We start from the raw sequence: 12,401 nt of genomic DNA on the forward strand, positions 1-12,401 counted from the left end.
CCCCCCAGTTTACTTAATAGACATCGCGCCGGCGTTATGGGGGGTTTGGGGGTTGTAACCCTCCACATTTTACTGTAAACTGAACTTTTTCCCTAAAAACACCCCCCACAATGCCCCCACAACGCGGCACGATGTCTATTAAGTAAAGTGGGGAGGTTTCCCCCCACGCCCCCCCCCCCGTTGGAGCCCTAAAAACAGTAATTTAGAGTGGCGCGCGCCTCCGCACTGCGCTCAATTGTCTGGGCGCGCCTTTGTCCCGGCACGCTTTTGACCTGACACCAACTAAAATCAGCATCTAACCTCCTTAGAAGGTATATAAATAAAGTGCATTTAGCTGCAACAGTAAATCTAGTATTATATGTGTTTATACATAGGATGATTGATTTGGTATAAACATGTGCATTAAGGAGGATGATTGATTATGGAATAATCATGCCAGTACTAATAACTCTGTATTGTAACACCTCACAGAAGCTCTTTGATTTGCTAGGGCATCAGGCTGACAAGTGGTATAAATTAATATCAGAATCAGTGGCGTACCAAGGGGGGGGGGGCGGTCCGCTCCGGGTACAAGCCATGAGGGGGATGCTCCCGGCCTTGGAGTCATGGCCCGGGAACTTCCCTTCTCATGGCCCAACCCCAAGGCTTTCACCTCCCTTTACCAGATTCCTGTACAAAGCAATCTGCAGAAAGGATTGCGGATACTTCAGCGATCCTTGCAGTTTGCCATAGGCCTCCTGAGTTGTTGTCCCTCTGCTGCGGTCCCACCCCTCCTCTGATGTCAGGAGGCGATCCTTTCTGCAGGTTGCTTTCTGCAGGAATCGGGTAAAGGGAGGCACGGGAGGCCAGAGGGGAACACACAGGCTTTCCCGGGGGGGGGGGAGGGACAGTCCTTCGGGGGGAGGGGGGATGTACAGGCCTTCAGGGGGGTGCAGGCCTTCAGGGGTTCAGGGAGGGACAGGCCTGTTATATATTAAAATCCAAGAATAGTACATTTTTTTCATTTATATAAGATAAAATCCTAGCAATTATTATTTTTTAAATCTACTATTACCCAATTACCCTTTATACCCCGATAAGACCTGGTACCTCATCTCCACACACCCATTCTTTCTACTCACACCTTTCTCAGTCAATCCAAAATCCAAACTTTAAATCAAACACCCCCTTTCTTCATTTAAACTACATTCAGCTTTCATTCTTACAGCTCTTAACTCTTCTCCTAAAAAGGAAAATAAATTATAACATAACTCACTTCCTAAAACATTCTCGCATTAAAGAATATAAAACCATTACTATACAATCTCATAACTGTCCAGACTGTATTTCAATATAAAATACTTCATCCTATCTTCAAACCTCTTCTTAGGACTGCCGTCCTAACCAGTCATGTGATGGACACTTTCTCCTTTATCACTCTTGGATTACTAACATGTAATTCTGCTAAGGAGTAACACCGTGAAAGATTCAAAAATAATCGATCAAAATGTAAAAATGTTGCACGGAAATTTTTTACATTTTGATCGATTATTTTTGAATCTTTCACGGTGTTACTCCTTAGCAGAATTAAATTTCAGTTGGCGGGGTCTCCTGAAGCAGACACCGAAACGGGGCCGCGTCGGGACCCTGATGAGCTTTTCCTTACAACTAAGCTAAGTGCATTTTGAGTTTCCAGTGTTAACCTGAGTGCAAAAGTTTTTGAATTGAGTACTTCAATTAAGAGATATATACACAGTTAAAAATTTTTTTACACCTTTGAGCTGGACTTGCTTTTAACATCGATTAAGCGATGATTGGAAGATAAACTCTTTCCCTAAGAGGGGGTTACCTCTCCCTCTTCAGAGTTTTATTTCTCTGAGCTGAGTTTTTGTACAGCGGGCCCTTCTCTTTGGTTGTGCTATTTATTGAGTCAGTCTATTTTCTTTCACAGTTCAGTATTTTTTCTGACTCCATAGTTACTTTGTCCCTGCTGAAGTGGAAACAGATTTTGATTCAAAGCAAAACTTTGAACCATGGAATCATTAATAAGATTCTCATTTTTCATAGTGTTCAGTTTACAAGAACGGGTTGTCACAGTTTCTTTTGCTGACGTCCTTCCTGCAGCTCAGAGCTGCATATACAGTATCAATGTTGGCTGCTTCTAAGAGCTAGTGTAGAAAAGCCAGGCTGTGACATTTAATTCCATTGTGAATATTTGAATATCCACACCCATTTTCTGACCTCATGACATCTTCCCTGGATTGACAGCTCTACTATCCAATCAAAACAGATCATTCCTATCCAATTATAAGTGTTGAAAATCAGCACCAAGAGTTCCTAATAGAACATTAACAATGCCTTTTTTATTATTAACTGTCTCCAACTGTATTTGTATATCCTTAACTTGTATAATCATATGAACTGTAAAATCACAGAAAAATAAAAGTTATTACCCTCTCACTCGTAAGTTACTCCTCACCAGATCGGCAACAAGACTAAATAATGTTCAGTCACATACATTTATGACATCTCTCCTGTACATTGATCAATGTATTCCTGTAATTTCCCTGATTCCTCATAATTAACAGTCTTATTAAGGTGAGTGACTCTCATCACTGCTGGATAAAAGAGCCCATACTTTGCTTCTATCTGCCGGAGTTGTGGGCGGAGCATTAAAAACTGCTTTCTTACACTCGCCGTTGCAGGGGCAAAATCAGGTAGGAAAAGAATCCTTGAATCCTGTCACTTAATATTTCGTTTTTCTTTTGCCATCTTCAGAATTTCCATTACCTGTGAAAAACGTAGCAATTTAAAAATTACCGGTCTGGGACCTTTAAAAGCTGTTGTTCCTCCTTACTGGGATTCTGTGAGCTCTTTCAAATTCTAACAGCTGTGGAAATTTTAATGAGAGGGTTTTCAGTATTATGTTCTCTAAAAACTTTACAAGATCTGAACCTTCTGCATTTCCTGGGATCCCAATCACTCGTACATTATTTCTTCGTTCCCTGTTGCTCAAATCTTCCAGATCCTTCCTCAAGCGTAAGACAGCCTTGTGGTCAGACTGAGACTGGAGCAATTTGATCTCACAAGCCTCTATCCGATGCTCACAGCTTTCCAACCTGGCATTTGAAATCTGTACTTGCTTGGTTAAGTTTCCCATTTCTTCTTGCAGTGATGCCAGCTTAGCTGAATTATCTTAAAGTAACACTTGTATACTATTCAAGCTCTCCATCATTTGTTCTAATAATTCTCTAGAGCAGTGTTTTTCAACCTTTTTTGGGCAAAGGCACACTTGTTTCATGAAAAAAATCACGAGGCACACCACCATTAGAAAATGTTAAAAAATTTAACTCTGTGCCTATATTGACTATATATAAAGTAATTCTCTTGAATAGGAATCAAATAAACACAAAGAAAGTATTTTATAATGCTGCCACCGCCAACAACACCGTTGGCGGCGGTGGCACTCAAGTGGCTAAAGAGCCGCAGTTTGCCGGCCTAGGGACAACACTGGAGGGTGGCCAGCTATGCACCCCCTTGGGACGTAAACCCGGGGTGGGGCAGTCCGCGCCCCCCCCTCCCACCCTGGTATGCCACTATCTGTACCTCACTCCCTCCCTATGACCAAAAATTCTCCTTTCTTCTATTCCCCGTGTACACAACCATCTCTTTCCCTCCCTTCCTCTCTCCAAAGTCCATGCCTTCTGTGTCCAAACACTCATTCCCTCCCCCACCTCAGCATCTCTTTCCCTCCCTTCCTCTCTCCCAAGTCCATTTCTTCTGTGTCCAAAAACGCATTCCCTCCCCCACCTCAGCATCTCTTTCCCTCCCTTCCTCTCTCCCAAGTCCATTTCTTCTGTGTCCAAAAACGCATTCCCTCCCCCACCTCAGCATCTCTTTCCCAAGTCCATTTCTTCTGTGTCCAAAAACGCATTCCCTCCCCCACCTCAGCATCTCTTTCCCTCCCTTCCTCTCTCCCAAGTCCATGCCTTCTGTGTCCAAAAACCCATTCCCTCCCCCACCTCAGCATCTCTTTCCCTCCCTTCCTCTTTCCCAAGTTCATGCCTTGTGTCCAAAACGCACTCCCTCCCCCCTTTTGTGTTCCGTGTTTGCCTCCCAGCCCATCTTTGCAACTTTCTCAGCAAAACGAAGCTCAAGCCGCGAGGCTTATCTTCTGCTTCCTGCCTGCCCTGCCGCACACAAATAGCCGAACGGAAGTATTCTCCGACGTCAGCGCTGACGTCGGAGGGCAGGCTTTGCTTAAGCCCTCCCTCCGACGTCAGCGCTGACATCGGGGAACGCTTGCGATCGGCTATATGTTAGCTGCAGGGCAGGCAGGAACAGAAGACGAGCCTCGCGGCTCGAGATGTATTGAACTCCGCGGGTCCCCCGTCTAGCTCTCTCCTGTCCACGTGGGGCGGACCGCCCCTCTCCCTAGACTGGTGGTACTGCCCTGATGGCGGCCCTGACCGTACGGCACACCAGGCAACATCTCGCGGCACACTAGTGTGCCGCGGAACAGCGGTTGAAAAACACTGCTCTAGAGTCTTTGGGTAAAGGCACTTGTGAAGGAGGAATATCAGCCTTCAAACGTTTACTTGATCCTGTAGCAGTAAAAACTTCCTCCAATCTTGTTTGTTTTCCTGAAGCCATTATAAAAAAAAATCTTCCTTCAGAGAGGAAAAGGTGTATTTCGATGTTGATAAATGAAACTGAATGGATTACCAAGGCAGGAGATCAGTAATCACACTGCCATCTTGCTTCACCCAAGTTCCGGAATCAATAATAAGATATTTAAATTAACGTGGGGGTCCATTGACAAATTTTGTTAACACTGATTAGCTGGATTATCCTATTCAATTTGACATCCAGGAGGGTGGGTGGGAGGGAGGGAGGGGGGTATTATATTTTGTTGTATTAATTGACCAAATGAAAGAGTTTGGGTTCTTGAATAGGGGGGGAAAATGTTTTGTAGTATTTCTTTGAACAATTATAAGTGCTGACTTGAAGTCAATTGTATGTATAATTAAATGCACTGTTTTCGTATGGAAAATTAATAAAGATTTATTTAAAAAAAAAACAACAACTGACAGATGGAAGGGACTGTTAGAAGATATTGTTGTGAAGAACGGAGTGATCGCAGAGATTCATACGTGATTGGCAGTCTGTCTATAAACGAGGGGATGTGATTAGATTGAACTTTAAAAGCGAGGAAAATAATTTTGAATGTGACTCTGGGAAACAGCTAACCCAATGAGCTTTTTTCAAAAAAGGAGTGACATGATCAAACTTCTATGCATTAAAGATAATTTTTATTGCAGTGTTTTGGATAAATTCAAGTTTATTTAAAATTTGATAAAACGCTTAGAAACTTTCTAAACGCTGTACATAATAAAAATAGGGCATACAAAACAATTAGAAATACAAACAAGACAATCTTTGAACAGACACAAAGGGAAAAGAGGGAAAGAGCTACAATGATATAAAGAAAAGTTCACAATAAAGGGAAAAAACAATGGGATAATAATAACTTTTTCTATACCACCAGTACCCAAAAAAGTTCTAGGCGGTTAACAAATAAGAGAACTGGACAATCAGTAATAAGATACAAATGTATAAAAAGCAAAAATACAGTAGCATCATCGTCAATCAAGTAAAAAATTTGTTAAACAGATAGGTCTTAACTAGTGTCCTAAAAGAACAGTAGGATACAGCTTGACAAATCATATCGCCTATCCAAGATTGCAATTTACCTGCTTGAAAGGCTAAAGTTCTATCAAAAAAACTTCTTATAGCGACAGTTTTTTGGATTAAGAAAAGTAAACGAGCAAGAACGATGAGTACGCTTGGCCGATCTGTACAACTCGAAATGAGGAGCAAGGTAAGTTGGAGATGATCCAAATAGCAATTTATAGCAGATACAAGCAAATTTTAATAATACTCTTGCATCAACTGGTAAGCAGTGCAATTGTGGGTAAAAAAGGCTGAATGGTACAGGAGGAGTAGAGAAGGGTGGGTGTGGTCCCTCTACACAAAAGTGAAAATAAGGAAGAAGTAGGGAATTACAGGCCAGTAAGTCTGACTTCTGTGGTAAGCAAATTAATGGAAACAATTTTAAAACAGAGAATGGTGAAGTTTCTGGAATCCTGTGGATTACAGGACCGGAGACAACATGGATTCACTAGAGGTAGGTCTAGTCAAACAAATTTGGGACGGGTACATGACTAGAAAAATTTTAAGAAGATAGAAGAAATGGAATGATTTACTGATCGGTTGTTTAGATATGCTGAGGCTACTGGATTTAAGTTTCAAATGTGTCCTTAAAGAGAAAAGTTTTCAAAGAACTCTTAAATCTTTCCAGTATGGGTTCCTCTCTAAGATGATTTGGGAGCGAGTTGCAATCTACAATATACAAAAAGCAGTCCTAAAAGATGTCAATATACCTTTTATAAGGTTACCATTCAGACTCCTGAAAGAAACCAATATGGCTAAAATATGTACATATCAAGCCTTAATTAAAGGAATAAAGTTATTGAGTACCTAGGATGCTTTCACTATTCTTATGATAATTGACTGTGCCATTGAAGTTAATTGAATAATTAATTACAACTTAGGCGCAGAATTCTTTGTGGGTACAGCTCTGACCACTTTTGGGCAGACTGGATGGACTATGCAAGTCTTTATCTGTCAATATTTATTGTATTACTGTATGTTGAAAGATTACCTTTTGGTGGATGAAAGTTATTTCTTTTCCAGATGTTTTTTTGTGCTATTCAAGTTCAGAGGGAAGCTTTCCTGTGCCAGAGTCCTTGGGTATTGGCTTCAGGAACAACTTTATCCTTAACTTTCCATGTACAATATTTGGTTACCCTTCAGGAAACCAGATAGCATTTCAAATATTTTTATCCTTAAGAAAAAAACACCCCATCTAATTACATAGCTTTAAAGAAAATATGTTTTTATTTTTTTTATGGATAATAAGAGCTCTTTCTGGAGGGATGAGTTCAGAATTCAAGTAATGTGACTGGAGAACGTTATAACTAAGAGCGTTCCAATAATACTTGGTTTTCTTTCTTTTCTGTGGTTCTTCAGGGGGGGGGTATGTGGTTATAATGGATTAGTTTACTGGATTCTGTGATTATGGATTGCTCTGGTTTTGTGTACTGTAAACCCTAATTAAAAACTTACAATAATAAACACTCTTTTACTTAATAGACTCCAATCTATCGGTATATCAGATCAGGTACTATCTTGGTTTCACTCTTATTTTGAAAATCGCTTTTCTACAGTTAGCTTTAATAACACCACTTCGGAAAGTTTTTCAGTTCCTTATGGAATTCCACAGGGCTCTATCCTATCTCCTCTTTTATTCAACATTTTTCTGGCTCCCCTCATGACCCTCTGTCAGTCTATTGGTTTTACAGTATTCGCATATGCGGATGACATACAACTTCTTCACCCCCTGGATCCCAACAGTTCTTCAGAAATAACTAACATTAATACCAAACTTGAACAGATTCATCATTGGCTCGAAATAAATAGATTAGCACTAAATATTGACAAAACAAATGTACTGCTATTCCCTTGGAAAGACAATTCTACCCTTTCCTGTCCAATATCTATTAAAGGCATTTCTTTGAAACTTATTCATAAGATCAGGATTCTCGGAGTTATTTTTGATGAAAAACTAACATATCACGATCATATTAGTCATGTCGTGAAATCTTCTTTCTATAGTCTCCGTCAAATTCGCTCAATGAAAAAAATTTTATGCCCAAAATCCCTGAATATATTGATACACTCCTTAGTTATTTCAAAGATTGACTATTGTAATGCCTTATTTAAAGGAATAACCCAAAAAGAAATCAAACGCTTACAAATTATACAAAATGCCTCGATTAAAATTATTGAAAATGCTAAGAAATTCAATCACGTTATGCCTTTGCTAGAGAAAGCACATTGGCTGCCGGTTATATATCGCATAATATACAAATTTAATTTACTCACTTTCAAATCTATAATTTTTAAAACTCCAGCATTTATTTATAAATTTTTTATCCCCTATAATACTTCCAGAGTATTACGCTCAACTGAACAACACTTATTAGTTGTTCCGTCGTTAAAAGTTATTGGTACACAACGTCACTCCATTTTTTCAGTTACGGCCCCTCTAGCCTGGAACGCTTTGCCAATTTATTTGAGAGAGGAAAAAATGCTAGATAAATTTAAGAGCAAACTTAAGCGATTCCTTTTCAAAGACGCATTTAGTGACTAATTGAATTTTTTCTTTTTTACATCTTATATTAAATTTCTCCCTTTTTCCTAATGTTTTTAACCTTAAATGTTTATTTTATATTGAATTGTATTTCTCCCCATAATTTTACCCTTCTTTGATCATACATGTTAATCAGTCTTGTTGCCTTTGTCTAGTCATGCGATTTTATGTTAAGTACTTTTATGTTATTTTAACCTGTTTAATATTAAGTTCTTTTAGTTTGTATGTTTACCCTAACTTTGTAAACTTATAGATGTACATCGCTTAGAACATGGAATAGGCGATTTATCAAATCTTATAATAAACTTGGAAACTTGGAAACTTATTATATGACCCGCTCAGAATTAGATGGGCAGAATAAACATTTTTAAACAAATATGCAATGGGCAGAAGAGAGATGAATAAAATAAGCTGAATAGATTATAAGTAGGGCTTCTATCTTAGGTATTTATGAATTGTAAATCTTGGTGTTTTGCTTTTTTTCTAATTAGAAGCTCTTTTAAGAGTACACATAAGTGCCCTGTATAAGAGGCTTGGGCAGACTAAACATTTCTAAAAGCAAAAACAGTTCAGCACCCTCCTACATTTTGGCAGTGGAGGACTCAGATACATACTTTGGCTCTCTGGGAGGCACGGGAGGTGTGGGGGGGAACACTATTAAATGCAGGGGTCATTTTTTTTTTTGCTCCTTTGGGACTCTTATTTACATTCCTTACATTCTAAGGGGCGCAGCCTTATTTTGAACAGCCTTGTCTGATCGCTGGTGGGTTGGCTGGACACCTCGCTAGATTAGAACCTTGGTATCTCTCTGCTCTGTGTTGGGGGGGTTATTAATCTTGGAGGACGGACTTTGGATTGTTGGGTGCCCTATGGTCATAAGAGTCGAGACCTCGGGGGTATGCTTTCATTTTGACCTTTTTTCGGAGGCATGGTCTGCCTTGATAATTTATTGGAATAATGATGTTGGGTTGGGGGGGAATGGGGGGGCTTGAGGGGATGGGGAATAGGAAGGGGAGGGATTATAGTGATACATTGTAATCTCTCTAATGTTCTTGGGCAGAGTCGCTGCCTCCTCTGTATTTTGTTATTGCTCCGCTTTGTATAATGTCAGTAAAAAACTATTTGAACATAAAAACTGTTTCGCAGCTCCAGCATACAGCAGAGTAAGGCCCTACAGCCCACCACCAGGTACTGTCCTGGGCTGCCATCAGCTTCAGGGCTGCTCCAGCTGTCCCTCCCTCCTGTTCCCCAAGGCCTGTGGATGCTTCTAACCTGCCTTGATTGCTGCCAGTAGAGGCACTTCAGAGACTGAAAGTTGCTTCCTCAGGGTCATCGTCCTGTTTGGTTGGTTCCCCCCCTCCACTAAGTAGTATTGTATTGGCTCCAAAAAAAGGAGGACGGATTGAGACATCTGGGTTTAACTTCCATTGAGAACAAGGAAGTAGGAATCAAGATGGCATGTAGGACACATTTAACAAGGCTCCTGCATTGTTGGACAACTTTTTGAATCAGCAATTACACTTTTCCTCTATTGAAACGTTATTTCTCTCTTTTTGAGATGCCTGAAACGCAGGGGGAAACAGAAGAGTGATCTTCCTGCCTCCTCTGCCACTTCACTACTGTGTCAAACAGCGATAACAGTTTATGCCGCTCCTGTTGGAGCCGGCGGATCCGTGGACCGAGGTGGCCAGACTTTGGACCTGGACAGCAAAGTGTTGCTGAGCCCAGTTGGTCCTAGTGTGCTTCTGCGTTCCGGAAGCGCCAGAGTCATTCTCTCCATCGGGGTTGTTGGTTTCACCCTGGACCCAGGAGGTAATTCAATCCCAGCCGACTTTACATCAGCCAGCGTTAGCAGTTGGAGGAGTCGGTTTCCAGAGGATAACAACTGTGGAAAATTGTTTTCAAGACTCCACAGAGCAAGTTTCATCAGGCTCCTATTCCACCTCTTTGTCCTTTGGTAAAACCAGCAGTGATAGACATGGAGGCATTATGAGGAGCTATGGAGAGCCTGCATCAGGTATGCTCCGATTTCATTTCCACTATTCAGAATTCAGCAATACTTGTGAAGAAAAGATTCAACAGACTATTAGAATAGACCAAGTAGAAAAACTGGTCTTAGATATAAGTTTTTCTAATGAACAGTTGAAGGACAAAAATTTATTTAAAAGGAAAATCGAAAATTTGGAAAATGCTAATAGAAATTTAAACTTGAGGTTGATTAATTTTTCGGTTTCCAGATTGCAATCTTCGAAAGAGTTATTTCAACTATTTCTAACAACAGTATTAAAGTATCCTGAGAAACAATATTCCGCCATTATAGAAAACGTATTACTTAAATTTATTTAAAGAAGAAAAAGATAAAGAGACAATACAATCTGGTGACTTGGATTGCACTGGAATGCTGGAATCATCACAAATTGCTGGCGACTTTTGTCTTCATGCAGGATAAAGAAGCAATTCTTCACCTATTCTATAGGATTAAGAATGTTGAAGTCTATGGTCACAAGAGAGCGATTTTTCCCAATGTTTCAAAATGGACGATTAGGTGAAAAAAATTTCTGACTTATCATCAATCAGTGTTAAGTTCAGGAGTTACCGTCCAACTTTGCTTCCCTTGTAAATGTTGCGTTACCTATCAGGATATGTTTTTTATGAACCAGATCAATTGCAATACTTTTTGGAAGGTAAGGCTGTCTCAAGAGCTCCAGACACAACCGTGACACCCATTAACCAGGCACACATTATGTTTGAGTTATAGGTTTGAGAGAACATTTTCTGATCAAAGGGGTAACAATAAATTATTTAAATTGACATGGGGTCCGTTGACTAATTTTATTAATAATTGAATAATACTTCCCTATGCTTTTGTTCATTTCTTACATCCAGGGAGGGGGGGTGGGGGGAAGGATGGAAGAAAGTGTATTGGGATTGTTGTAAAAATGATGGATGTAATATTGTTTGATTACTTGATTATATTGAAATAAGGGAGGGAGGGAGGGGTGAAAATAATTTTTATGGTATTTTTTTGAAAGTTGTAAGTGTTGTCTTTAAGATATTTTGTAATGTACTCCTGTATAACACTGTTTAAGTTTGAAAATGAATAAAGAATAATAAAAAAAACAGGCTCCAAGTAAATAGCCCATCAGATCTCTTTTGTATATTTCCTTACCTCAACTTCCCTTGAGAGTGTATGGTTCCTCTCCCTCTTATTTTGCGGACTATATTCATAGTAATATAAATTGGGAGTGGAGAAGGGATGTTTCTTCTCCCCTCCCTTTTTGTTTGCCTTTTTATATTATTTCTTGTCATGTATATTGTATTTCCTTTTTCAAAAGTTTTTGTTCTTTGAAGTGAAATAAAATATAAATTAAAAATAAAAAGCAATGGAAGTAAAACCCGGATGCCGCACTGTCCTCCTTTTTCTGGAGCCATATGGTAATCCTAGTTTTAGGAACCCCAAGCGACGTTTATAGTGCTGCCTTTTCAAGCATGAGGTTGTGGCTCTTCAAGTTCTGGAAGGTAGTGTTATCATGTTGAAATGAAAACTTTTATATAATTTGTTTGTGATAATATCAGAGAGGGTTTAAATTATGAGACACTGTCTCTTGAGGGATCTTTAAATACAGTAGAATTGTTTTCTTAGGTGTGTTGGCTGAGGACAAATGGGATATGTAAGAGAGAAGACGACAGGCATTTGATTCATTGAGTTTGATGACCTTTCTGCATGTTGCTAGACAATTATAAACTCACGCCCTGCTACTAGCCCTATTCACTTTAACCTCCTGAAACACCAGACGTCCAGAAAAATCCGGACATGTCCTCTTTTTTGAGGACTGTCCGGGATCCCGGGTGGACTTTCTAAAACCCGGAAAGCCCCTACAAGCCCCGGCCGCATCTGGAAGGCCTCCAAGTATGCATGGATGACGTCACACGCATCCGCGCATGCTCCAGGCCCTCCAGTCGCAGCTGGAGCTCGTAGCAAAGAAAGCAGGCTTTCCGAGAGCGGAATTGAGAGTGCCTTCCAGAGGTATCAAGGGACCCAGACCATAACGCTACCACCAACAACCTGTGTAAGTCAACAGTGGTTGTTGGTTGTTTGTTCTCAGCGGTTTCACGCCTGACACACCGACATCCATCTGTTTGATGG

The sequence above is a fragment of the Geotrypetes seraphini genome, chromosome 8, assembly GCF_902459505.1.
Source record: "Geotrypetes seraphini chromosome 8, aGeoSer1.1, whole genome shotgun sequence".
NCBI lineage: Eukaryota > Metazoa > Chordata > Amphibia > Gymnophiona > Dermophiidae > Geotrypetes > Geotrypetes seraphini.